The following is a 15,563-nucleotide window of genomic DNA, read 5'->3' on the forward strand; positions in this document are numbered from 1 at the left end:
CAGATTTCATTCTTTCTCATTGCCATGTAGTATTCCATCGTATCGATAAACCACATCTTCTTGATCCATTCGTCTGTTGATGGATACTTAGGCTCTTTCCATGTTTTGGCTATTGTTGAGAGTGCTGCTATGAACATTGGGGGGGCTGCTTTATGACTTCATGTGTTACTTGTTTTTATGTTTTTAGGGTCTTTGACTTTTTACTATCAGTTTCTGTGCATACTCTGCATAATAAAAAACATTAATTCTTGGTCTTATTTGATGTAAATTTCATCTGCAGTTAATTATTTACCTTCTAGTAGTAATAGTATATAATATTATATGTTTTGAATATTATGGAATCAAGTCTATACAACGTATACAGTTTATTTTAGCAAGGCAAAAATGTCTACATTATAATTATAGGTAAAAAGGCAAGGTATGAAATAATAGTTACAGTATGGTTAGAACTATGTTATCACACACATACACACGTGCACCTACACAAATAAAAACCAAAGTTCTAATAGCAAAACTCAGAAGTTTAACAAAATTTTAATAATGGTTGGGGTTAAGAACAGGACATGTAGACAGTTTTTTTCTTCTCCATTTTTAATTTTTTAATTTATTTTAATTTTTTTAGAGAGAGAAAGAGCACAAGCAGGGGAGAGGGAGAGAGAGAGAGAGAGAGAATATATCCTAAACAGACTCCACACTCAGTGTGGAGCCTGTTTTGGGGCTCAATTCCACCATGGGATCATGACCTGAGTCATGGGGTTGGATGATCACCAGGTGCCCTTTCTCCATTTTTTATATATCTCTTATTTTGTGTAACGAGAAACTTAAGTATTACATGTGAATCTTATTCCACAAATTTAGATGGGCAAGGACGGTCCTATAATTTTTATTAAATCAAACTAAAGTGTGACTTACGTTTCCATCCCACAGGGCTGTTGGGAGATTTTGTCCCAGCTCTTTTTGTCACTTTCATTCCATCGGACACACTAAAATCCCAAAGGTTCACTCAGCAGCCACAAACCAGAGCCTCCAGTTTCAGTGGGTCCTGGTATCAACCCATTAGATCTTACCCAAGCTCTCCACTCCCTGGAGAAGGGCACCCTGACCCGTCGTGGGCACAGGCTCTCTCCTCTGACTCAGAGGCCGGGATATGCATAGAGCCTGGGTAGGCTGTGCAGGCATTCTGCTCTGGCGCTGGAGCCCCCGCAGATCCTGCCCCCTTCCAGGTCTCCCCGTCTCTCTCCTGCCTCTAGCTCTCCCACCTCCACTTCAGAACACTGGCATCTCTTCTCTTTCCCAAGGGGATCAGGCCTTTGGAAAACAAGCCAGGAAGAGAGTCTGCCTTTAGGAAAAATCCAAATGGATTGGTGACATCTGCTCAGATGGTTCATGTCTTCTCCCCAACCCCCATACCTTACCCTGAGGCATTTGGACCTGATATGCTGTCCAACCTCTGGGAGCTCACAAATACACTCTCTGCCCCACACACTCACCTTTCACTGACTTCGCCTTGACTGAGCATTTCCTACCCCAATCCCAGCCTCAGTTTAAAGGAACCATCTCTCTGAGGAAGCCTTCTCTTGCCCCCGGACCTGGGCCAGCACCTGTCCCCATGTTTCCTTTGCATCCTGCACTGGGCCATCCAGAGAATACATCCCAGGGTGTTAAACAGCTTGCTTACTTACTTACTGGAGTCCCTGTCTAGACTGGAAGATCCAGGAAACGGCAGTCATGTCCAGAATGCAGCAAGCACTCACTGAATGAAAGAGTGAACAGGGTCACATGTTTCTCTGCTTCCAGCCAATCACTGGCAGGCTTGCTGCTGAGTGATGGTGGGAGTTTTCTTTTGTACATGTTATCACTCTACTCATTGGACGCTGTGGAATGGCACTGCACACTTCCATGACTGACTCCCCAGCTTGTCTGTGGGCCACTTGAGGGACAGGAGTCCTTACTTTCCTAGTGCACAGCCCAGGGCAGCACCTGGTACACAACACACACACACACTCACTCACTCACTCACTCACTCACACGGGTTTTCTTTTTCCTTTGTTTTAGTTCTTAAATCTTTTTTTTTTTTTTAAAGTTACCTACCTTTCCAAATGCACAGAAATTCAATCACTTGTAACGTGCAGGTAGTCATAGCTATGGATACAAATATATAGAGTTGTCGATATGTAGATTTACTCAGAGATATAGATTTAGATGTGGATATAGATGAGCAAAGTGATTATGAGATTCATTGAAGAATAAAGTAAGGACAGCTAACTATTTTGAGAGGGAGGAGGGACTCGCTGTAACAGACACTAAAATGCATTATAGAGCCACAGTACTTAAAACAATGTGGTATTGACAAAAAGAATGGACAGATCAATGGGTGAGAATTGATAACCCAGAAAGAAACATTCCCTGGTGTATGCAAGCATTTAATTTGTGATAAAACAAGCAACTCACCAAAAGGAAAAGATGGATTATTCAATAAATGACTTGGGGAATTACTAGCTCATTAGGAAAAACACATTCAGGTCATATCTATGGATCCTACTCTATAGCAAAACCAATTTTAAATTAATTAACAAGTTAAATTTCAAAAATTTGTTGAAACTATAACAGCAATTAAGTGGAGAGAGAAATTTCAAAACCTAAAATTAGTGTAAGATAAGAAAGGAAGGGAGATTGATAAAATGGTGAGAATATTACTGGCATTTTATGTAGAACTTCATCACCATTAAAAACAAACAACAACCAAAAAAACCAGACACACATTTTAAAAAGCAGTATAGATAAGGAATTAACTTCCTTCATGTTTTAAGAATTACTTAAAAATCAATGATAGAAAAGCTAGTTATCTACCAGGAAAAAAATCAATTAGTGATTCTTCTCGGTTGTGGGAATACTAACAATCTTTATTTTGAATGTTTTTCCGTATTTTAAAAAATATTTTGCAACAAGCATGTGTTAATTTATAAGCATATTACAGGCCACAATACTTTACAGCACATGTTTACCCTGATAGAGTGAGTTGGGGAAAGGGTTTCAAAGAACATTGTAATTTATAGGATATTAATGCAAATGGGTAATAAGCATATAAAAATGATCCCACTCAGGAGAAATTAAAGAAATAGCATTGTGACACTAATTTTCATTTATAAAAATGGCAACATCTTTTAAACGCATGTAAGGTTCAATGTGGTGAATGTATGGAGAAATTGTATTCTCAGGTACATGCTAGTCATCACAAGGACTGATAAAGCCCTTCTGGGGTGTAATTTGGCAATATATATCAAGAACCTGAAATATGAACCTACATTTTGACCCAGTCCTTCATCTCTAAAAACCAATTAGGCAGATCCACAGTGATTTATGTACATGGCGGAGCGATATAGACCATAGACTGGGATCTTGGTGTCCCCTACTCCTGCCTCCAGTAGGAAGTTGCTCCCTGCTTCTGGAACTGGACAGTGTCTTTGCCTTCCGTGACAGCCCACCTCAACCTTGGCACCTGGAATGTCCTCACCTCTCGGCCTATACCTAAAGAGTACCTCCAAATCTCCAGAAAAGCTGCCAAGATGGGCCATCCACACCTCTTGTGCCTGGCGGCGCTTGTGGCCAGCATGACTTTTTTCTGTAGCGCCCTCCCTAAATGGGCAGAGTCCTGACGTCATGGGAGCAGTGATTCGTGAAGTCATTTGAAGACCTGGAGGAAATCCTTAGCATACCTTCTGCATTGTGTGATCTTGGACAGACCACTTCTTCCTTAACTTATCAAGCACGTATTGACCATCTGCTATGTGCTGGGCCCCAGGCCAGGTTATATGCTTGTGAACAAGCCACCTGGGATGAGACATAGTAGGTTTCTTGATCTTTAAACAATGATGATAACATGCTTCCCCACCCTCCCACCTTCCATGAGGTGCATAAAAAAGAATAGATGTCAATCTGCTACATAGCCTATGAAGTTCTGTAAACCTGCAAGCCATTTTTTTTTTTTTTTTAGTCTCTTGAGTTATGCTATGAGCACTGAAGATATCAGGACCATCAAGTCTTTTCTTATACTTTTTGCCTTGGCAAAGGGCAGCAGTAAAGCATCTTAGAAGGCTCTAGTAATCATAGAGCATGCCTGGATTAGGTCAGTGACCTGCCATGGTCACACTGTGGGATATTGATGAAGGCTTTACTGGCACAGTGCCAACCATTTGCAAAGACAGACATCTAAGAGTCATTCTCGAAAATGCCTTGTTGATCAGCCCTTTCCCATCACCATATCCGAACCATCACCAAGTCTTACTGATTCTTACTTGCCTACCTCCCTCCAGCTCATTTTGGAATACTGTGTAAAATTCTCAAAGTCTTCCATTTCCTTTTAGGATAAAGACCCAATTCTCATAAAGGTAGGAATATGCCAACCCCTGCTTACCTTAACACACTATCTCATACTAATGCCCTCCAGCCTGACACCAACTGTACCACATCCTCCTGCCCCAGGGCCTTTGCACAGCATGCTTCTCTAACTGCATTCTCCTTGCCCAGTCCCTTTTCTTACATACTAGTTTTTGTTTCCTACTCATATGACAAGTTTCCCTTATTATATCCCTGTCATATATATGCAACTTTTCTCTCATGGGCTAAATATGTCCCAATTTATATGATTCTATATCCCTGTTCTGAGATATTTGACTTTAGACTTCTATGATGTCTGGTTTTTCTTTAGAAGGTAAACTCCATGAGGCCAGGTTCCTACTGAATAACTGAACAAACAGGAGAACAGGAAGGGACTTGACCATCCTCACTGGAGATCAGCTCTGGACCCTAGGATATCCAAGTGATGGCCAAACTGAACAGAGATCCGAGGGACTCAGCCTGCCCAGGGGCTGAGTGGAGAATGCCTCATGTGGGTAGTCTGAACACAATTTCCTGAGCATGTGGACATAGAGAAGAGAACACTGTGGACATCTGGAGAAAGATTTTAAGGAAGAAGTAGGAAATAAAAGGAAACTCAATTCCTCCGCCCATGGCAAATCTGTCTCCCTATCAATTCCGTTTTACACTTCTCTTTTCTGCCTTCCCTTGTCCCCGATGCTTTTCCTTCCCTAGTTAGCACTCTGTATTCTAAACGTTTAATGAACCCAGTGGCCCTGACCGCTCTCCTCTTTAACCAGAAACATAATTGCCTCGTTAACCTTTGTGGGGGAGGTTTGGCTCTGCCCCTCAAGGGTTGGAGGCCTGAATTTCTGGGCATGCCCGTGGCCGCAGCTCAGTTAGCAGGCGAGAATTGATGGCAGAGCAGCGGGTTTGGGGCTGAACGCTCATTTGCTGGGCTGGAGAGCAGGCGTTATTGACTCCCATGGCAAAATGCACCTGCTCCTTTGCATGTGGAGCTGTTATTTAAACAGTTGTGCCCTTTGTCTCTCTGTCTTGCTGGGAAGTCCAGGGACCCAGGAAATTCAGACTCATGGTTTGTGATGGGCAGGAGGTGATTCCTTATGATATTCCTCTGGTTAATACTCAACCAGTGGGGAAACCAAAAATAAAGGGAAAAAATCAGGTGATTGGCTCAATTGGCTACCATTTTTGGTAACAAGTGGGAGCTGTTTTTGCCGCATCCACAGCAAACAAAGCTGGATTTACTTCCTCTGCCCACTGAAATCTGAGCAGAGGATCAGTTGGCCAAATCTTCTTGGTGAGTAAGTTGGTCTAACACCAGCAACATTTCCTGGATGATGGGAGAGTTCTCAAAACTCTTGGAAGAGGGTTGAAGCCATCCGGTTGGAGCCATGAGGTGTCTGACTCTCTGTGGAATGATTTACATGTCTTAACTCATGTAATCCTCACACCAAGCTTTCAAGGCAGACGTGGTGAGTCAGTTGAGACTCAAAGAGATAAAGCAACTCCCCCAGGGTTGGGCAGCTGGTAAGTGGGATGCCACAGACACAAAACAGTCCTATTTACTTAAAAGTCTGCTCTGATTCTTGCTGTTACCACATGAAGTAGAGCTGCCACCGCTGTCCTCGTGAAACTGGTGGAAACCTTGGACACAACATAGCTAAGCCTTCCTAAATATAAAATAAGCACAAAAACAGCTCTGGGAAGATGGAATTTTCTGGAGCCTCTACCACCATCTATCTGGTGGCCCTTACAAAATACTGAGTATAATGAGAAAGCGTTTTCAACAGGGAAGGTCAAAGGCAGACATCTAGATTACATCATAAAGCTTTACAAATCCTCTTAGCTTCTATTCTAAGCTCTTCTTTCCTGTGCTCAGGCCAAGTGAATCCCATCTTGGCCACGACGCCTCGGCACCATCGCTGTAAACAGGCAAGCATTCGTTCATTCAGCAGATGTTTCTGGAGTGCTTCCTATCAAGACCCAGGGGCATTAGCTACCAGCCTTGCCCTTAGGTTCCTCCTTGCATGCAAACGTGCCCATCAAGAGAGGATGCCAGGCTTGGTGGTGTGTGAATCATGTGCTCTGGGAGCCCGGAGGAGGGGCCCTGGCCTTGCTTGACAGAACATGAAGTTTTTCACAGAAAACTGTGTGCTTGGAAGTCTTTCTGCCAGCATTCTGGGCTACAGGCCCTCCTCTGCCAGACATTCCCCCTCGACTTCCCTGCAGGGCTCCGCTCTGACTTCCAGGGTGCCCTTGGGTAACAGGTTCCTTCTGGTTGGCTAGACAGGGCCACGTCGAGGCTGTGGTGCCAGCTCTGACTCCTGGTACAGCCATGGGCATTGTTACGTCCAAGAAATCTTCACCAGTGCTGACCATCAGGGCCCCATGATGGCCACTTTCAGACACCTGGTCATGTAGCTCAAAACACAGGCAGTTTTAGCTTTTTTATACATTTTTCTTTCTGGATCTTAGCAACAGAGGGTGGGGTTTCTATTATTCCTCAGTTCGGGGCATTTAGTCATGGTTGCTTAGTGTTAGGCTCTGTGTTCCTTTTATTTCCAAACCCACCCTCACCCCCCGCCAGCATTTTATACAGCAAAGCTGAACAATGTGCACAGTGAACACCTGAACACCTACCGCCTAGATTCTGCCTTCACATATTACTTCACAATATTACTTCACAATATTACTGTTGATTCTTGATCATGTATCTGTCCATTGCTGCAAACTGCTACCCATCAATTAATCCCCTTTGGGGATGCATTTCAAAGTAAATTGCAGATTTCAGCACACTTCCCCCTAAATACTTCAATGTTTACTTCAGTATTTGTTTTTAGTTCTTTTTCACTTTTGTTGTACAATTTACATGCGATGAAATGTATAATTCTTAAGTGCACTGATTGTGGAGCTATAACAAATATACCAGCATCCCGCTAACCCCTGTCAGGATATAGCACATGATCACCACCCAGAAAGTTCCCTAATGTGCCTTTCCAGTTCATTCTCTGCACTGCTCCTTGAAGGCAGCCTCTATTCTAATTCTTTTCCACCATAAATCTAATTCCTCTCCTCTGGACCTGCACATGAATGGAATCAGACAACATACATTATTTTGTGTAGGGCTCCTTTTGCCCATTTATAAAGTTTTGAAGTTTTTAAATTTTATTTGTTTATTTTTAAAATTTTTAACACTTATTTTTGAGAGACAGAGAAGAACAGAGCATGAGTGGGAGGAGGGGCAGAGAGAGGAAGACAGAATCCAAAGCAGGCTCTAGGCTCTGAGCTGTCAGCTCAGAGCCCGATGCGGGACTCAAACTTGTGAACCACAATAACATGCCCTGAGCCAAAGTCAGCACTTAACCGACTGAGGCACCCACGCGCCCCTCTAGTTTTAAAGTTCTGTTTGTGTTGTTATTTGTATCAGTAGTCTGTTCCTTGCAATTGCTGGGTAGAATTCATTGCATGAATATACCAGAATTGGTTCATCCATTCTTTTAGGCCATTTCCACCTTTGGAGTAAAGCTGAAGTAAACAAGTCTTGGTGTGAACATAAGTTTTCATTTCTCCTCAATAACTACCTAGGAGGAGAATTGTCAGGACCTAAGCAAGATGTATGTTTACACCATCTTACTTTCCCATCAACGCATGAGAGTTCCGGTTGCTCCACATCTTTGCCAATACTGGGCGGTGTTAGATTTAAACGGAGGCATTCTGGCAGGTGGTAAGTGATATTTTATTGCAGTTTTAATATGCATGTCTGTAATATCAAGGATGCTTAGCCCTGTTTCATGTATTTATCAACCATTCATTTATATCCTTTGTGAAGCATCTGCTTAAATATTTTCTCCATTTCATTAAATGTATTGTTCATCTTTTCAGGATTGAATTGAGGGAATTCTTTTCTTTTCTTTCTTTTTTTTTTTTCTTGAGAGACATGGGGAGTTGGTGAGACAGAGAGCAAGGGGAAGAGGGTCAGAGAGAGGGAGACATAGAATCGGAAATAGGCTCCAGGCTCTGAGCTGTGAGCACAGAGTCCAATGCGGGGTTTGAACTCACGAACCATGAGATCATGAGCTGAGAGGAAGTTGGACGCCTAATGGATGGAGCCACCCGGGGACCCTGAGGGAATTCTTTATATATCCCTCACATCAATCTTTGTGTGATATATGTTTTACATATTTCTTTTTCTGTCTGTGGTTTTCCTTTTATTTATTTACATTTGTGTGTGTGGTTTCCTTTGATGAGCAAAAGTTTATAATTATGATGAAATGTAAATTAGCATGTTTCTCTTTTATGGTTATTGTTCATTGTGCCCTATTAAAGAAATTTTTGCCTACCCTCTGTTCACAAAGATATTCTCCAGTATTTTCTTCTAAAAAGCTTTATGATTTAAGCTTGAATATTTAAGCCTATGATCTATCTTGAATTACTTTTGTGTATGGTGGGAGGTAGGACTGGAGGTCCATTTCCATTCATATGGATATCCAGTTATTCAAGTGCCATTTGTTGAAAAGATTTCCCTTTCCCCATTATATTGTTTTGGTATCTGTGTCAAAAATTAAATGACGAGGATGGGGGATGCCTGGGTGGCTCAGTCAGTTAAGCATCCAACTCTTAATTTTGGCTCAAGTCATGATCTCAGGGTTCATGAGATTGAATCCTGCATTGGGCTCTGCACTGACCATGTGGAGCCTGTTTGGGATTCTCCCTCTCTCTCTCTCTCTCTCTCTTTCTCTTTCTCTCTCTCTCTGCTCCTCCCCCACTTGCGATATGTTATGTATATAACATGTGTATATATGTACTGTGAGTGCATCCAATCCACAGGATCAGTATCATACTCTATTTTTTGTACTGTGCATGACCTGTACTCTCTCAGTAATGGACATCTGCTCACCTCCAACTTCCTGCCACCCAAATCATGCCACAGTAGCATTACTTCCTGTAACATTATCTCCTGTGGATCTAAATGAGACTTCCTTTGTGGTTGAGAAAATTGCATTTTCTAAAAATGATTGACACAATACATCCCATCCATACACTCTTCTTACAATATGATGCTGACACTCGTCCCATAGAAAGGCGGGCTCCATGTCCTCTTCCCTTGATCCTAGATCGACCTTTGTAACTCCCTCAAACCCTACCAGAGGGTGGAAATAAAACTATGTAAGTCCTGAGGCTAGGTCGTGGAAATCCCACGTACTTCTTCCTCGATCCCTGGGGCCATTGGCTCTTGGGAGCCAGTTACCATGTATCAAGGAGCCACATGGAGAGGTCACACATGGTAATTCTGTCCAACTGGGATCTAGCCAATGGCCAGCAGCAATTGCCAGACAAGAGATGGGCTTCTGATGGTGCTGGCCCCCAGCTATCAAGTCAGCCCCAAGCTTTGAGCACCCCCAGATGATGCTGCAAGAAGCAGAGATGTGCTTTCCCCACCAACCCCCTCCCAAATTGAAGATGGTTGAGCAAAATAATGATTGCTGTTGTAAGCCATTAGATGTAATGCCTTCTCATGCAGCAAGACTTAGTTGCATCATATGGGTTGAATGTATGTATCTGATTAAATATTATGGGTAGTCTCCCTGGACAGCCTCCTGACTCTCCCCTTGTCCTATTTGGCATTGCTTCTTACTGATTTTTGCCTAATAGTTACCAAATAATGGCTTATTGATTTCATTTGTGTTTCTCTGATTACTAATGATTTTGAACATTTCTTCACATGCTAAATAGCTTTTGGGGTTTTCTGTTCTATAAATTTCCTGTTCATATGTTTTCCTCATTTTTCTAGTAGGTTGCTGTTTTTCTATTTGTTTTGTGGGGCTGGTATAAATTCCTTGTCAACTTTAGACATTTCAAACATCTTCTTACACTCAGTCATCCATCTGTTAGCTGTGACTGTTGTGTTCTAGAAATAGCGGACAGATGACAGAATGAAAGATTCCATCTGGGAGGTATCCCATCTGTACCTCAGTTTCCCTAAATACTGTAAAGCAGTTCTCAATAACATCTTCTCACATTTTTGTCCAATGTTTTCCAGGGTGAAAAATATGTGCAGACGTGAGTTTATTTAATCATTAAAACAATCCTGAGAGATAGCTATTATCATCCTCCTCACCCATTTTATAGCTCGGTAAACGAAGGTCTGGCTCACTGGGGTGACTTACCCAAGGTCACAGAGTTCTCGTATGCCGTCAGAAAAGATATGGGCTTGATTCTCCAGGGGTGCATGGAATAAGCTGGGTGCAGAGAAGGAACTACCACAGAGTTGGAGGGTGACAGCATCCCAGGAAAACAGGTGGTTGAGAGCACTTCAGAGTGATTCAGCCTAAGACTCGAGGAGTCCACCTTTATTACCAGACCAATGTGTAGGTGAGTAATTTCTCCGTGCAGGCCTCAGTTTCCACATTCATATAAAGAACTCAGTGATAATAATGAACGTGACTTCTCAAATGAATCATGAAGGTTCAAAGACTCTTGATTTGGGCTCCGGTCACGATCCCAGGGTCATGGTATAGAAAGCACGAAGACTGCTTGGGATGCTCTCTCCTTCTTCCTCTGCTCCTTACCCCTGTTTGCAATCACTTTCTTTATTAAAAAAAAAAAAAAGATGCAATGAATGTAAACTGGAGCTATTTTTATGCTAAAACTCTAGGGACTCCATTCATCAAGGGAAAGATGTTGCATATGTCAGGGTTTCACTTAGCTCAAGTCCTGAAAGGCTGTGTGCTCTGGGGAGAATCCCTCCACCTCTCTGGATCTCAGGTTGCTTTCTAAAGGCCCTTCAAGCCTAGGGATTATGATGAGTCTAAGAAAGGACCAGAAGCTTTTCTAAGAAAAGGGTAGGTATGTGTTAATGTGTGTGCGCACACGTGTGTGTACATGTTTTGTGTAGGTGCTTACATCTGTGAGTGCATGTGTTTGTCTGTTCATGTTTGTGAATGTTTGTGCACTTGCACGTATGTGAACATGTGAGTGTGTGCATCTATGTTTCGAGCACATGAGCTTGCAGGTGTGTTTCCTGTGTGTGTGTATGCACACATGCACATGTGTATGTGTGCAGGGAGGGAGTTTCATGTGTGGCAAAATACTATTTCTGAGAATTGATAGATGAGTGTCCTTTCCCTAAATCTCCCTGGTTATACTCCCAGCCCAGACAATGGGAAATGTATTGCTTCCTGCCCTAGAAGCTAGAGAAAGGTGCATAGGGCAGTTTGAAGGGACAGTAGAAGTGGCCAGGGCAGAGTGGAAAGTTCAGGCTACATTTTGGCATCCTCGAGGACCGTGTGAAAGATTCCAGTCTGGACCCGGGGAAGATGGAGATGGAGATCTGAGGACAGGAGCCAGCAGGGCCCAGAGCGGAAGCGCTGGAGCCTGGAGAGCCAACCGAAGGCTGCCCTTCTTGGCCTCTTGTGAATCTCCGGTGAGCAGAGCCCGAGGAGCAGCCACCAATCGCCCACCGCACATCCAGCCACAGAGGCCACCTGTGGGGGTGTTGTGGATGTGCGTGTGTGCGTCTGTGCACGCTGCTCCACACGAGGGGCTGGGCACGACTGCCCATGCGGCACGGGGAGGGTGAGGATGGGGGCTGCGATGCCGCGGTCCAGCAGAAGCCAGGCTCTGACGGACGTGCGGCCATCCCTCCCGTCTCCAGCCCCCGGGGCTATGCCGTGGCTCCTGCCGCAACACAACCTTCAGAGTCACCTGGGCCTGGCAGTTTGTCACCACTAAAAGCCTCATATCCCGGCTCCCCCTGCACTATTAATCTCAGAAAAACGCATTGTCAAACCTAATGAAAAAGGGGAAGCCACCAAGGAGAAGGTGTCCACACCTCAGGCTGACAGTTGTCAGGCAGGCTGGCAGCAGCGCCCTGCTGGGGACAGAGCTGGATGAACTGAAGCAGTAGGAAGCGTCTGGGGAGATGGGCAGTGGGAATGTAGGACCCGGGGCAGGGGGCGAGCCGGGCCCTGCTGACCACGGGGGGCCTCGTTGCGTGGCAGGAAGGGCAGAGGACAGGAGGCTCGGGGCCCGGAGGCGATATTTGCAGGGACGTGGGGCGGCAGGACACTCCCAAGGAGAAGTACCTCCTGACCAGAGCTTCTCACTGTGGCTGAAATGTTCTGGAAAAGTGAGCCTTCAGCAGCTGGCAGCTGACTTCCTGACCCTGCCCGTCTCTCTGGTCCCTGGGGGACCACGCCTAGGGTCTGGACTCAGCTCGAACCAGGGGCCACGCGGGCAAGCCTCAGGCCTAACCTAATCCATGAAAAGCTTTCACTTACTCGGTCCATAGAGTGTTTAAAATTTTTTTTTCAAGTTAGCTACAAAATCAGAAATCGGGATATTCCATGTAAAGAACCAGATTTACAATTTCACCCGACACATTCCAGGCAGATTTCCACAAGGGGATGGTCAGCCGCAGCTGTATGGTGTCGCGGGGTGGGCATGAGCTCACCAGGGAGCCCGGGAAGCAGCATTCCTAATCACTGGTCACATCGCCGCCACTCGGGGGTGTTAGCCGCCGCCGTGCAAGTCCTGATTATCCATAGGCACTGACAAGCCCTCCCAACCTGCAGCCTCTAGTCTCTCCTGTCTTCGCGTTGCAGACACCTTGAGGGCAATCTGGCATTTTGTTAACATGAAATCTAACGGAACATCGTTCCACCTTCCCGTCTCAGGCCTGCCCCACACCTTCTCACCTGAGAGCTGGCCCTGTTCTTCAGCCAGCATTCCTGCCCACGGGCCTCGAGGCGAAGGTTCCAATGAGCCCAGAGATCACAAGTTAATCTTTCACCTCCCCTTGTAAATTGCGCAGGCGTGGAGTACATCCAGCTGTCGATCAGTAGACCCTGTTGGCAAATGGGTTTTGAGTCTCCCCATCCCAGTGTGCCCAGATGTGGCCTCAAGGAGAAAGCGGCACCCAATGTTCACAGCATTGTGAGAGAGCCATCAAGAGAAATGTGGAGGAAGCAGGGGTCAATCAGAAAGGCTTCCTGCAGAAGGAAGAGCTTCAGCAGAGCGGGCAGGTGTGTGGTTAAGAGCATTGGTGTTGTGGATTTGATCTTTCAGTTACCAGCTATGTGACTTTAGGCATATCATTTAGACTTCCTCAAAAATGAGGATGCTGATGGCGTCTATGTTCTTTCCAGACAGTAGCCAGCCCCACCGCCTATGGCTCACAGTGCTGCTATCTTTTGTCCCCTTTGGGTCTTGACTTGCAGGCATGAGTCCCTCCTAGGGCCCCTCAGGGCTAGTCCTCTCTATTTTGTATGCTGGGAGTTTTTAGCCTTTGGGACGCAACACAAAGCACATGGGAGGTGACCAAGAAATTATTTTTGTTTGGTTGAAAATGGGGGAGGCAGTAGCAACATGGATGGACCTTGAGGGTGTTATGCTGAGCGAAATAAGTCAGGCAGAGAAGGACAAATATCATATGTTTGCACGTATAGGAGGATTAGGAGGAACTTAACTGAGGAACAAGGGGGAGAAGAAAGGGGGAAATGGTGGGGGAAAGGGAGAGAAGCAAACCATGAGAGACTCTTGAATGCTGACAGAAACTGAGGACTGATGGATGTGGGGGGGAGGGAGGGATGGGCATGGAGGAGGGCACTTGTGGGGATGAGCACTGGGTGTTATGTGGAAACTAATTTGACAATAAACTATTTGTAAAAAATAATAATAATAAAATAAAGAAAGAAAGAAAGAAAGAAAATGGGGGAGGCATTGTAGGTATTAGTGTGTCAGCCAAGGCCATTTCTAAGTTAATGAATCAACAAGGTGTTAGCTACAGGCTGAGAAGTAAAATATTCAGCCAAAGTAGTTCATGACATTCCTTCTATTTCTCTGTGTCCCCCAAATCTCTCCCCTACATTTAGGAGGGAGCTCTAACATGCCAGTGGAACAGGAACTAGAAAGAGTTCTACCAGCCATGCATCAGGCATACCCTCCCCTAAAGAAAGCTGGGAAGCAGAAAGTGCAAAGGGTCAGAGTGGTCCCCAAGCTGAGCAACAATCAACAAAACTTCACCCAAATTTGACACAGATGCATGTCATAGAACAATGAATGTGAGCCTCATTGTTAGTCCCATATCCTTGCTGGCCTCTGAGACCTCACGTTCCTCCCCGCCACTCCTGTGTCCTCTTTGGTCGCCCAGGAGGAATGGCTACATGGCAGGGAGGGGCCCTTTATCCTCACAGGAATGGGGGTGGGGCCAAAGGGAAAGACAGCACTTCAGTGCCTGCCTGGATTCTTGGCGGCAGCACCCAGATGGCGTCCCCTGAAGGCCTGGGCTGTCTTCAGGTGCATGCACATGCATTTTGCCACCCAGAGGTGAGCTCACGGGTGTTATTTCCCCGGCTTCTCAGACGCTGTCCTTTTTCCATGGGGCACAGAGGAATTTTCCATTTCGGTGACCTTCTCTACCCATAATTCATGACTTGTGACCACATCTCCACCCCCAACATCCACAGTGCCTCTACTCCAAGCTCTTTGCACCTGTCAAGTGAGTCGGGGGCTGGTTAGACAGAAGTTGTGACGTAATGAATCACTTTCTGCTCATCTCCCTGAGGACCCTGTTCCGTGAAATTTCTTCAACCAGGGGCTTTTCCCCAAGACTCAGGATCACCAACACTTGACTTTCCCTCTTAGGGAATTTCTTGCCAGGAGCCTGGTGGTCTCACTGTTTGACCCATGCCTAGGGGAGGCCATCGCCTATTCATGTGTAAGCCCCCACCCCTGAGCACCAGGACACAGCCCAGCACAGAAGTTCAGGGGCAGCTTGCTAAAGGGATGTGTAAGTTGCAGAGATACCCCTTGACCTACACCACACGTGGATTTGAATAGTGTGCATTTTGGTGGAGGGCAGGGTTGGGAGGAGGTGGGAGTGTCACGCAGAAAACTCCCCAGCACTCTGGCACTTTTTTTTTTTAATTTTTTAATGTTTTATTTATTTCTAGGAGAGAGAGAGAGAGACAACATGAGCAGGGGAGGGTCAGAGAGAGAGGGAGTCACAGACTCCGAAACAGGCTCCAGGCTCTGAGCTGGCAGTCAGCACAGAGCCCGACGCGGGGCTCGAACCCACAAACCGCGAGATCATGACCTAAATGAAAGTCAGACGCTTAACTGACTAAGCCACCCAGGCGCCCCAGCACTCTGGCATTCTTGAGTCTCCGTGTCACACTCATCTG

The sequence above is a fragment of the Crocuta crocuta genome, unplaced genomic scaffold (assembly GCF_008692635.1).
Source record: "Crocuta crocuta isolate KB4526 unplaced genomic scaffold, BGI_CrCroc_1.0 scaffold121, whole genome shotgun sequence".
Lineage (NCBI taxonomy): Eukaryota > Metazoa > Chordata > Mammalia > Carnivora > Hyaenidae > Crocuta > Crocuta crocuta.